The sequence below is a fragment of the Anastrepha obliqua genome, chromosome 1, assembly GCF_027943255.1.
Source record: "Anastrepha obliqua isolate idAnaObli1 chromosome 1, idAnaObli1_1.0, whole genome shotgun sequence".
NCBI lineage: Eukaryota > Metazoa > Arthropoda > Insecta > Diptera > Tephritidae > Anastrepha > Anastrepha obliqua.
The window spans coordinates 5,077,744-5,090,219 of NC_072892.1; positions in this window are offsets into that span (position 1 = coordinate 5,077,744).

Genomic DNA, 12,476 nt, shown 5'->3' on the forward strand with positions numbered 1-12,476 from the left:
CATTTTCTTCAAAATAATTTACAATGCTGTATGCTGTGTCCTTTCCACTTTTTGAAGTAGGTACTAAATGACAAAGGTACTTTGAGCCTGGTTCTGCTATTACTGAAATGTGCTCTTCTTTTTTTATAGATTGATAACGTTTGTTTCCTTTTTCAACTAAAACTAAAGTGTCATCCATCCTGCCATCAAAATACACACACATCGGATCGTTTAATTGCTCTATTGCATTCCCCGATTCGATAAGTTTTAGTCTACATTTTTCTTTTTCTCTTCTCATTTTGCTTCGATCAACAACAAAAGAAGTATCTTTGTCCGTTATAAGACCAACGTCTTTAAATGCACTAGACACAATAGCTGCTGCTGCTCTATCAGATACTCCAAAACGATCACTTGTTAAGGCCGTTGCTGGAAGTGATAAGCGCATCTGTGCATTTTTTGAACTTGCTGACTGAGAGGAAATAGAGCGTGGGGTCTGAAAATCGGGATCATTCTTATCATTGTCAACTTCAGGAGTTATCTCTGTTTCAGAATCAATACTACTACAAGAAGGTCCAGGTAAGTTGGTCTGACTTAAGTGACGAGCTTTTCTCTGCAATTTTAATGTAAGCTTTTGAGTTTCTTTGGTATCTACTGTCCCAATCTTTCCTTGTCCGAGATATCTTTGAGCATATAGAAATTTGATTTCTAATGGCGGTATCTTTCTATCTTAAGGGCATGTGCAGTTGATAGTTACCGGCCTGGGACAAATACACTTGTCAAAGCTTCTTTGACAAAAGCAATTGAGTGTCATCTCGCACTTGCAGGACGAAATGTCAAATAATGTACTTGAAGATTGTTCAATAAAATCATTGTACTTCTTTTGTTTCTCAGGTGTGTCTTTGTCCCTTGAATAAGATTTACGAAGAGTGTAGTATCGATCATGTAGATGTTTAATCTTTTGTACAACTCTTGTGTGGGAAACTATTGGAATCGAAGCCTTGGAATAAAGGGACTCAGTCTGATGAGCTACAGTATCTGCTACAACTGTGAAGCTTAACTTCTGACCAGAACTGGCAGCAGAAGATTCTACTGACATTTTGTACCTCACTTCTTGCCAACATTGTATAATGCCGGTATTAGTGGGAAGGACCGATGACAGCAGTGGTTTAGGTGCACCAAAAAATGGGCAGTGTATGTCCTTACGAGTAAGAGACATGAATAAAATGTTTCAAGAGATTTAATGTTAAGTAATTGTGTAAACTATGTAATTCAAAAGAACATCGAATAGAATTTTTTTTGACCAAACAGCGCTGTTCGACAAGAGTGAAAGCAGAACTGGTAATGACCAGAGAGTACTAGCTCTTCCGTGCACTTCGTTTATCGGTATGCCAGAATCAAAAGCAAAATGAAAAGAAAGACGATGGAATACAAGTAACCAAGTGGAAGACGATCTAAAGCACAGACGTGTTGTAGTAGCCGTAAGCCGCTTTCACGCAAGCCTCATTTGGCATAGGCTTCCTTAGTAGATTTGGTGTAAAATTGGTAAAAGTTAATCGCTCAGAACCACAGAAATGGATAGATTAGTAAATTAAAAATCTACTACTCAATGCTGAAAGTGCTATGTATAAAAAGGGAGCTCGATCTTTAATCATTTACAACTTCTACAAGTTTTCGTAAATCAGCTAGATTTGGGATAAAATTTGTAAATTTTAAATGCAATGCGCGAACGGAAGATATTAACCGATTTGAAATTTCTTTTTTTTCCTAAATTTGTATTGATATGTAGCAACTTTTCCCTGCTATTACGATATGATTTGAAAAAATTTACGTATTTCACTCCGGTCTACTGAACAGTCGCGGCGGCGCCGAACAGTTTCAACTATTGTACTGTGCAACAAAAACTCATCATCAAAAAATTGATTTATAAATTCGAGCTCATAGTTCTAAGAGGAAGTACTTTCATTCATAAAACGAGCCGCCCATATGCTAATTTTCTCGACAATTCGAAAATAGTCAATATTGGAATATTTCGCGTAGAATTATTTGCCAATATTCAATTTTTGTCAAGTCGAGCGCCCGCGGCTCCGTAAATATGTTTGCACCCATATATGTATGTAAATATATGTTTCTAAATGCTCGACAACCGCAGCTGCCTGTTCAAGGTTACTGTACATTAGGCCGGGTCGATTTGTGGGAAGGCAAAAAAATCGCCCATTGCTCTGTGAAAATCATATTCTAGAGATCAGAATAAGAAATTTTGCCGAAGGAACCATACCTCTAAAACGATTTCCCTACTGTACATGCAATGCTGTGCCTATGAACGCGCGCTGGATTTCTTGAGAAATTTTACCGTATCTTTTGCTGTGGCGAGGCACATATGTACATACACACAACATATATACATATATCCGCATATATACATACATATATAAATTCACAAATTTAAATTTGCTTATGCCATCCTTCTGTGTGCCTGGTAATGAAGCATTTTCTATAAATACATATATAGTGTTGGCCATATTAAACTGACCCATTGAGTAATCCTATAACTTTTTACTGTAATTTGAAATCTAAGGTTTACGTCAACAAGCCAAAGACACTAGGCGCACTTAAGGCCAATATCCGACGGGAAATAGCCGCCATATCGGCCGAGACGCTGGCCAAAACTATGGAAAACGCCGAAAAACGGGCACATTACGCTATACGAGCTAAGGGCGACCACTTGCGCGATATCATATTCAAAAAGTGATGTAAACGAATCTCCTTGAACTAAATTAAATGTTTTTCACAATGAAACACAAAAAAATGTTTCTTTTTCCATATTTTTTTAATAATCACATGGGTCAGTTTAATATGGCCAACCCTGTATAAGTTATATTAGTTCAACTTCCCTCTGGAGCAGTATTGATGCCTTGGTCCAGCGGTGGGTGTTGCTGACACGTCTCAAGTTATATGTATTCAACTTCCTTCTGGAGCAGTATTGATTCCTTGGTCCAGCGGCGGATGTTGCTGATACGTCTCAGCCACTTCTTAATTCAATTAACTTTAGGATGGTTATGTTGGAGGACTTGACTTCGTCCCCTTGTTGGACTATTGGCCTTGTGGCTCAACAGTGTAAATTAATAGATCAAATATTAACGGCGGCGTGCCGGAGTAAAGCCAATCGTTCTTTATTGAATAATTGTCTGGACAAAACTGATTATAAGAATGGGGAGTATAAAAGACTAAAGCTAAGTACATAAATGGAAAACATGAATCTAAACCTAAATACATAATAAATATATAAAGATTATGCCATGGGTTTGTGTGTGGTCAGTAAAACCGACTCAGCATATTTCGGTCAGAACTCCAACGCTTGCGACATAACGGAAACGACTGGTCGTTGCTTCGACCCACATTACTTTGTTTATGTTGCATATGTGGTCGGGTTCAACGACATTGTTTGCGCGCGGGTTGCTCGGTGAATTCATTGCGAGGGAAGTTCGATGACTTGGCTGTTAACTAGCCCCCCTTTAAGATTGTTGCCGTCCTCGGTGACACTTAACTCCTTTTAGTGGAGTGTCTGGAGCGTTAAAAACGTTAAAACCTAGGATGTCTTAGGGACTAGATGAAATTAAATTATCTTTGCGAAAATGTGTTGTGAATAACATAAATAATAATCTCTACCTATTTAAAAGTTGTGCATTTGATTTTTAAATAGCAAAAATTTATGATTGCAATAACTTATGTGCTATAATGCAAATAACGTTGTAGAATTTATTGTTTTTGTAACAGAAGTGGAAGCAAATGAAAAAATAAATAGATTATGGATAATTAAATGTTAAAAAAAAAAAAATATTATGTAAACTATTCGTTTATTTAAATAATTAGCATACAAAAAAAAAATAAAAAATTGTTTTCTGTTATTATAGCATAGAAGTAAAATCGAATTAATTATTAAAAACTAAAAAATTATGACTATTTAAAAGAAAAAAATGAATTAACAAAAAATTTACATTTTTTCAAATATCATCTTCAATTTCACTGATGTTAATCATAGGCGCTACATTTAGGCAGCTGTCGTCGGCTCTCTGTAGATATGCTACACTGCAATATAATCCACTTTTTCGGCATCCGCATGCAGCTCCACATCCTTTTTTGCAATTGCAAAATAACATTTTTAATAAATTTTCCGGAGCAGGTAATTGATTCGTAAATATTGGATGATAGGTATTATTGGAATAGCTCCATCCCCAATTTTCGATGATTAAATCATTCCCTAACCACATCTGGATTTGTAGGTAAACCCGTTTTGCCCGTCTTGCCAGTTGCTTTGATGACGGAATTGAACCTGAATGTATTCAAATCTGTCATTTTTGCCGAAGCACCATACAGTCCCAAAATACATGTAATACCAGCTTGAAATATATTATTTGCATCTTCATGTACATTTTTAAATACTGCTGCTGCGACATGTAGATCATTCCGCTTCTCAAAATTTTTGATAAACTTAATTTTTCCTTTATTGTAAAACGCAGAAGTAGTATCACAGCCCGTGAAAGCATGTAAAAATAGAACATGTTCTTTACATGCTGGTAGAGATTTTTCTAAATTTTTCGATGAAAATATTTGTTGGTTAACTTTGCCTCGGGACGGTTTTAAAAAATATATTTCACGATCAGTAGGCGCCAATGCCATTAACACAACCAAGACGTCAATGTCTTCAGAAATTACAACAATATTTTGAGATTCTAAGCTAATTGCTGTATCAACAATTAATTTATCTGCATCGCTTTCCGCTTGGCATGTAAAAATATTGTTATCAGCTAATTTTATTCTTAACATTTCGATTAGGCGAGATTTATTTTTTTTATTCGTTAGAAATTTATCTTGAGCGATTTTTAATGGCATATTTTCATCAAATTCAATATCTGTACTTATATTTTTTAGTGCGCGACGATTCCTTTCAGCAGATTTAATACTGTCCTTCTTATATCCATCAAATACCACGTATGCGTTATTATAATTATTCCTCAAATATCTTACGTAATGTTCGCATATCATTTTGAATGTTTCATGTAATTGCCATTTGCAACGATATAACAACATGCCTCCATCAATAACATAATGAACATTTTCTAAGCTTTTCAAATTAATCTGAATTTCTGGGAATAATTCGTAGAAAGTTGATTTTTTTGTCTTTCGCATTTGGCCATCTTCAAACAGAGCAAGTGGATATGGTGCCAGTTCATAATTCATATAAGTTTTTAGTTCATCATCTGTTTTTTTCAACACACAAATACATTGAAACAGCAACAATGGATCAAAGGGAATAACATTGTTATGAATTTTTATTTTATTATTTTTAGCCAATAGAGAATTTATTTTATCTTTCCTTAAAAACTTCAATTCGCGTACATTTTTCCCTTCGATTTTCTTCATAACTTTTAAACCTTCTTCAGAAGCATTGTAACAATTTATACTTTTATCACCGGTAATTCCAGTGGCAATTGACATAATTGCATCTGTATCAGGAAAAGGACTGTGTTCTTTGAAAAAGTCTACCAATCTTTTTACATCGATACCATCCCTTTCTATTCTAGCATCTGTAGAATCACTGTGTTGATGACTTTTATTGAAAGATATGTCACAAAAATTTTCTATGCTTTGAATAATATCTTTACTATAAATAACTCCTCTGATCCATTTATAAACTACACTTTCAGTGGCACCTCGTTTAAAAGGACCCCCTTCGACGCTCATTCCTTTCATTAAAGTCTGCTCAATAGTCTGATCACTTGCAATACCAGAAAAAAAAAATCTGATCGCCTAGATGTGAAATATCCTGTTGTATATTTTTCGAACTCTGCTGGATCCATTATATACTGTAATTCCTTCATATCTTGCAGATAAATTTGTGCAGCCTTCGCGTAGGGAAAATGTCCTGATGCGTGGAATAGTGGAATCATCAGCTCAATACTATGTAGATGTAAATTCCAATCCCCCATACGGTCGGCAGCAATGAAGTCTTTCAATATTGTTACCATTCGAAAATACGTAATCCATAGTTTTGATGTTTTATTTTTATTTTCTAGCTCAACTAACTTATCTTCAAAAATTCTACTCAGCATTTGAAATCCTTGGTTTTCTGTAATTTCATTGTAATTGAACATTTCAAAAAACATCGATATTTGTTCGTCATTCAATACATTTAAAAAATCCGCATTATTCTCCTTAAGATCTTCAAAAATTAATTGTGCTAAAACTTGCTTTGTCTTTATCTATTTAAGTAAAATTTAACGTAGAACTAAACAAAAATTTTTTTCAACTCAATATTATGCTCCAATATATTAATTTTTCATATTTTTTTGTTTAAACAATGAAAAAATTAATTGCACAATATAATATTGGTAGAAGTTACAATTTAGAGCATACAAAAGAAAATCCTGTTGGTTACATGGCAATTCATTCAGTCCCTACGAGATCCGAGGTCAAAACCCCTGGGCACTCCACTATTTACCAGTTCTTGCAATTTGATGGAAGATCTTCTCCGGTACCAACATTGATAGATGATGCCAATACAGCCAAAGGCAAGGCTGAGTGTTACACCAACCATGAACCAGACTCTGGGAGTCCCTCCGGAAAACATATCGTCTCTTAACTTCTGAATTATATGCAGATTGTGCTCATTCATCCTTTGTAACATTGGTAGGCTGAGCACTTGGTCGTGTCCTGTAATATTCAGCAATGGTGACGCCACGATGCCTGGACTCTTGTTTACAACACCATTGTAGTTAATGTATGTGGTCTCGTTTATAGTCGCAATACGTTCAAATGTGATGAGATGCGTGCCTTCAATTGTCATCACTGGGCCGTCATCTACTCTTACTCTTGCTGATACTTCGTTGACAACGATTATTCCTTCGTCTAATAGGGTAATCGGTTCCAAGTGGCTTGGCTGTGTGTGGCATAACGCTGAGCCTCCGGAATGTAATCCGCTGGCGCATGTGTCGTAAGCAGATTTCTTGCAGAACGTCGCAAAGTTGGTTGTAGCGCATTCTGTCACAGCTAGGACTCCATCGTCGCATTCAGCTACTATGTTATCATGTACTTGCAGAATGGTGTTATTGTGGGCAACAGGATATATCATAACTTTCTTACAAATAGTCTTAACATTAGGATATTCAATTATTATGTGGATTACTCTATTTGATAGAAATATTTTTATATTTGATACTGCCATTAAACTAACTATTGGGACCTCTGCGAGCTGTTCGGTAAAAATTGATTTTAAATCTTCGTGGTCGAGAATTGCGGGGTTTATGATGTTAGATTTGGCGAGCGTTATAGTGAGCATAAGGTTTTGGATTTCAGTGGTTAACATTCTATTTCGTGCAAGTAAAGTTTCATACAAATGAGGAGAGTCTACGAACTCGCCTTTTTTTTCTTTAATTAATTTATTTACTGCATCAGTTAAAAGGTTAATTTGTTTCTGTGCTTCAGTGATTACTATTACTTGTCTGTTGTTTGATTCTATGAGCTCGGCTTCGGTAAGTTTAATCTTTTCTAAGTCTGATGCATCAGGCGTACCTGCAACGATTTTTAAAGCTGTTCCTAGAAAGTCTAAACTTCTGGCCATTCTATGGTGTACCGTTAAGCTAGATAAAATATTCTGAATATGGTCGATATCTACATCTAACAATTTTCGCATGTGTGACTGAGGGAAAAGTTTTGATAATTTAATTGTATCATCTATAATGCTCACGAAATTAGATAAATTTGTAGAATGTCTCACGTAACTATGTTGTTCCCATACAAAAACGTTTCCGTCCAATATCGGAATGTAGCTTGCGTGCGAGAAATCAGTGATGCGTGCGTGAGTTGTGGATAAGAGTATGAGGGTCACTCCGATGAACCTGTATGAAATCTTATGCGTTATGACCTATGTTTACCTCACATTGTCCTTATGGACCACCCTCCCCTTAACAAGTATAGACGTTCCCAGGTCTGCTTGTACGGCGCCCTCTGTGCACAAGGGAGATAGTTTGTTACCTAATCTTTTGTTATTTTTGAGGTAAACTTTTTCTCCTACATCAAACATCCTGTTCTGTCTGTTCGGGTTGCATCTAGCTAATTGATCTTGCTGAGCTTTTATTAGTCGATCTTTGTCAATGACCAGCCGTTTATTCTTATTTCCGTTGGAATCTATTCCTTTCTTATCAACAACCCAGACTGGGCTATTATACGCAGATCTTGATGGCCTTATGATGCCATCTTTCAACAGATGTGCGACTTCGTTGTTTACAAAATCTGACACGCCTACTGGGTATGGATAGGGCTTTGAATATACCTCCTTATTGTCTACAGTCCGGATCCTGGCGACGACTGAAGTATTGTAAGGCAGTGCCTCGTTAGAGGTCGCGAATGCACTAATTCTCTTCAGTATCCTTTTCTTGAATTCGCCTTTTACGGAATTTGGGACTACGATATCATCGACACGTGTAAAGTTCACGTTATCGCACGGATGGTGATTGAGTATTTCCGAAGTATTACCGTAGTTTATGCTGTTTTCCATCAGGTCAATAGTTACCCCCGCCTGCGTGAGCAGATCGAAGCCTATTATAGCATCAAAGGTGTCAAGGGTATCTAATATGAAAAACGTGGCAACTTTCCCAAAAATTACTATTGAACATTTTTTTTGAATTTTACTGGACCCGTGAATGGAGTTCACAGTAAAAGGGGTGTCGACTGGTGTTACGTTTTTTAACTCCTTTACGGGTTTAATGTAACTTTTTGCCGCCCCGGTGTCGATAAGAATCTTAAATGTTTTGCCAGCCAATTGACGCTCGACGAACGGCAATCGGGAACGACCTCTTAAAAAATTCAATAAATCGTTGTCCTCGGGTTCGCCACTTTCGTCATCTATTTCAGCACGCGCAGTTTCGGCCATTTCTTCGTATTCTTTCTCGTCTTGGGTAGGCGCTCGTTGCGTAATATTGTTAATCTTTTGGCGCCTATAGCCTGACGTGCGTTCTGAAGTGTTATGCCTTTTCCGAGCCCCGTCTTGTGTAGAATAGCCCTATGGCTTTCCCCAATTGGTCTGTTGTCTTAACTTGGACATCGAAGGATCAACGTCCATGGGTTGAGCCTGATACTTTGATTGTGGCTCTTTGTCATTCGCTAGCGTTTTAGGGTCAGCTTGCTGTGCCCTGCTTTGGCCTTGATTTCCCACAAAATGTGGATTTCTTTCCTGGCCCCTGCCTTGTCTAGCTTGGTTACGATTGCCAAATCTAGTATTATCGCCGCTATGGTTTCTTTCTTCAATTGCTTTAGCATAAGATGCAGCAAATGCGCTTCTTTCGATGCTATTTTCAGCCTCACGGGCCACTGCTAATGCAGATGGCAAATCCTTGGGCTTCGCTGGGATTACTAAAGATTTTAGGGGCCTTCTAAGTCCTGCCATGAAAGCGTGTAGTGCATCGTCTCTAATTTCTGCACAAAGAATGGACGCAGCTTGCTCGTCATGAGTCATTACTATTTTATTTGTGACCAGAGTGAGCTTCTTTTCTACCTCATCGTAATAGTCCATTAAGTTTAGGTCACCCTGCCTAACCAGTTCTAGTTGCTGCCTAAGTACGCGCAAGGATGTTTTGTCTGCGTACGAGCAGTCGAGCCTAGCGATAATGGCGTCAAAGTTAAGCACTGTATTGTGCGACGTAAGGATGGCACGAGCTGGACCAGTTACTTTGTTTTTTAAAATGGCCACAGCCTCGTAATGCGCCTCGCTGCCTACGTATCTTTTGAAAATCTCGTATGCGTCTATAGCCGCCTGTCGCCACCACACGTATTCCTCATGATTTCCATTGAAGTTAGGCACTGATTTTACAATGTCTAACTTCACCTCACATCCCACACTAGGGTCAATTGTTACTCTCTGGTATGTTTCAACTTGTGGGGTCTCTATTCTTAATGCATTAACCTGACCTCTAACTGTTTCAAGTTCCGCTCGGAACTCGTCTTTTAGTCTCCTCTCTTGTTCGAGGAGCGCACTGTTTACCGCACCTTCTATTAACGCTTTTAGTAATGCCGGCTCCATTCCTAATTGACTGTTTCTTCCTGGCCTAAATCCTATTTCTTGCTCTTCGTCACTGTCGTACTCTATCTTTATATTTCTATAAGCCCAAGTCATGAGCAGCCAATGAAGCGAAAGTATCAACTTGTTTCTCTTAACAAAAAAAAACTGCACTTGCACGTCAATAATTTCGCGACTATACCGTAATGGTCACTTTCGCATTGCCAATTTATTCACAATTTTTTTTTATTTAAAATAGTTTTTCGTAAATACTTTTTCTAATTTTTACCGAACAGTCACTTACATGTTCTTGTTTAGGGCCATGGTGTTCCTAGCTTAATAGATATCGTAAGATTATCTAGTTCCAGTTAACTCTGTTGGGCGCCAGTTATATTAGTTCAACTTCCCTCTGGAGCAGTATTGATGCCTTGGTCCAGCGGTGGGTGTTGCTGACACGTCTCAAGTTATATGTATTCAACTTCCTTCTGGAGCAGTATTGATTCCTTGGTCCAGCGGCGGATGTTGCTGATACGTCTCAGCCACTTCTTAATTCAATTAACTTTAGGATGGTTATGTTGGGGGACTTGACTTCGTCCCCTTGTTGGACTATTGGCCTTGTGGCTCAACAGTGTAAATTAATAGATCAAATATTAACGGCGGCGTGCCGGAGTAAAGCCAATCGTTCTTTATTGAATAATTGTCTGGACAAAACTGATTATAAGAATGGGGAGTATAAAAGACTAAAGCTAAGTACATAAATGGAAAACATGAATCTAAACCTAAATACATAATAAATATATAAAGATTATGCCATGGGTTTGTGTGTGGTCAGTAAAACCGACTCAGCATATTTCGGTCAGAACTCCAACGCTTGCGACATAACAGAAACGACTGGTCGTTGCTTCGACCCACATTACTTTGTTTATGTTGCATATGTGGTCGGGTTCAACGACATTGTTTGCGCGCGGGTTGCTCGGTGAATTCATTGCGAGGGAAGTTCGATGACTTGGCTGTTAACTTATATACGTATATCTTTTTTCTTCTTCTTTTTGGTGTCGCTTTTTCGTTTCACTTTTTCTCAAATCACTCCCAGCGATTCTAAAGAAGTTTTCACTTCAAAAAAAGGGTTTCTAAGAAAAGTATTGCAAACAGTCTCACGCCCAGCATGAGTTGCTTTCTGTACGACTATGCGAGGTTCCAGTCAACTATTTCGAACTATCTTTGCAAATTTAAGTCTACAAGATGCGGTTGGGAAATTCGTCTTCAAAATGCGCACTGTTTCGTCAACAAAATATCCACTTCGGAAGTTCGGAAGTTTCGTAGAGCGAATATATGTTCCTGAATTTCCAAATCACAAGAGTAGAGCCCTCAAGTAAGCAGAGCCCAGATAGCGAGCAGAGAAGCAGCGAAGCGAAAGCGTCTACAATAGCACATGATTCAAATAGAAACCAGCTGCTGGCTCACCCTTCACGAGCTGTATAAATCTAAATGCCACATTCTGTCACGAAATGACGCATTCAATGACAATTGATGACGTTAATGCCAACGGCATGAATCGCAAATTATGAATTAAGTAAATATAGCTAAATTGCATAATTTGTCATATATTCATTGCAAACATGAAGTGAACAACGAAAACAATTGCCGCTGATTAAAATGAGAAAAAAGCATTTCAATTATACCACCAATGATTACGAGCTAACCAACGGGTGCGGGTATAAATATCAAATTGGTGAATCTCTCCTGAAATGAGGGTGCACACAAGGCAACGATGCTAGGGAGTAAAGATAGAGTAAACTACTTACAGTGAATGGAAAATATTATTCGACAGAAAACATTGCTCGTCTCTGTATTATTGAATTGAATTAAGTGGAGTTCAAGTGGTCTGTAGATTCAATTAAGTTATTATGACAAACTACAATACGGCATGAAATATTGCAAAGAATCGCGTGCAATCGCACAAACTATTTGTAGAATAATAATTTTGTCAAGAAATTTAATGCTTTAGATGTTCTTATTCAAATGTATGAGCTTTTAAGCAGGTATGTACACGTTGGTTAGTTACTTGGCAGCGCCTAAGAGCTAAGAACCTAGTTAGCGCTTGTGGTGACGTTTGTATACACCAGTGGTCGCCAACCTTTTCAATGTGTTGAGCTACTTTCAAGATTTTGAAAAAAACAGCGAGCTACTTGCACAAGCCAACATAAATTAAATAATACACAGTTATATTCGACATACAATACATGTATTTATTTTACTAATATACGTTCTATATGTATATAATAAACTTATGACTTATAGTGCTTATACTTATGCACAACTACATCCATGTTCACACCTATCAATCGTAACAAAATTTTTTGCAGTCATAATGGCAAATCACAAGCGACTTAAAAAAACAACAAAACAGTAATAGTACATTATTATAAATATAAATAAAATATGG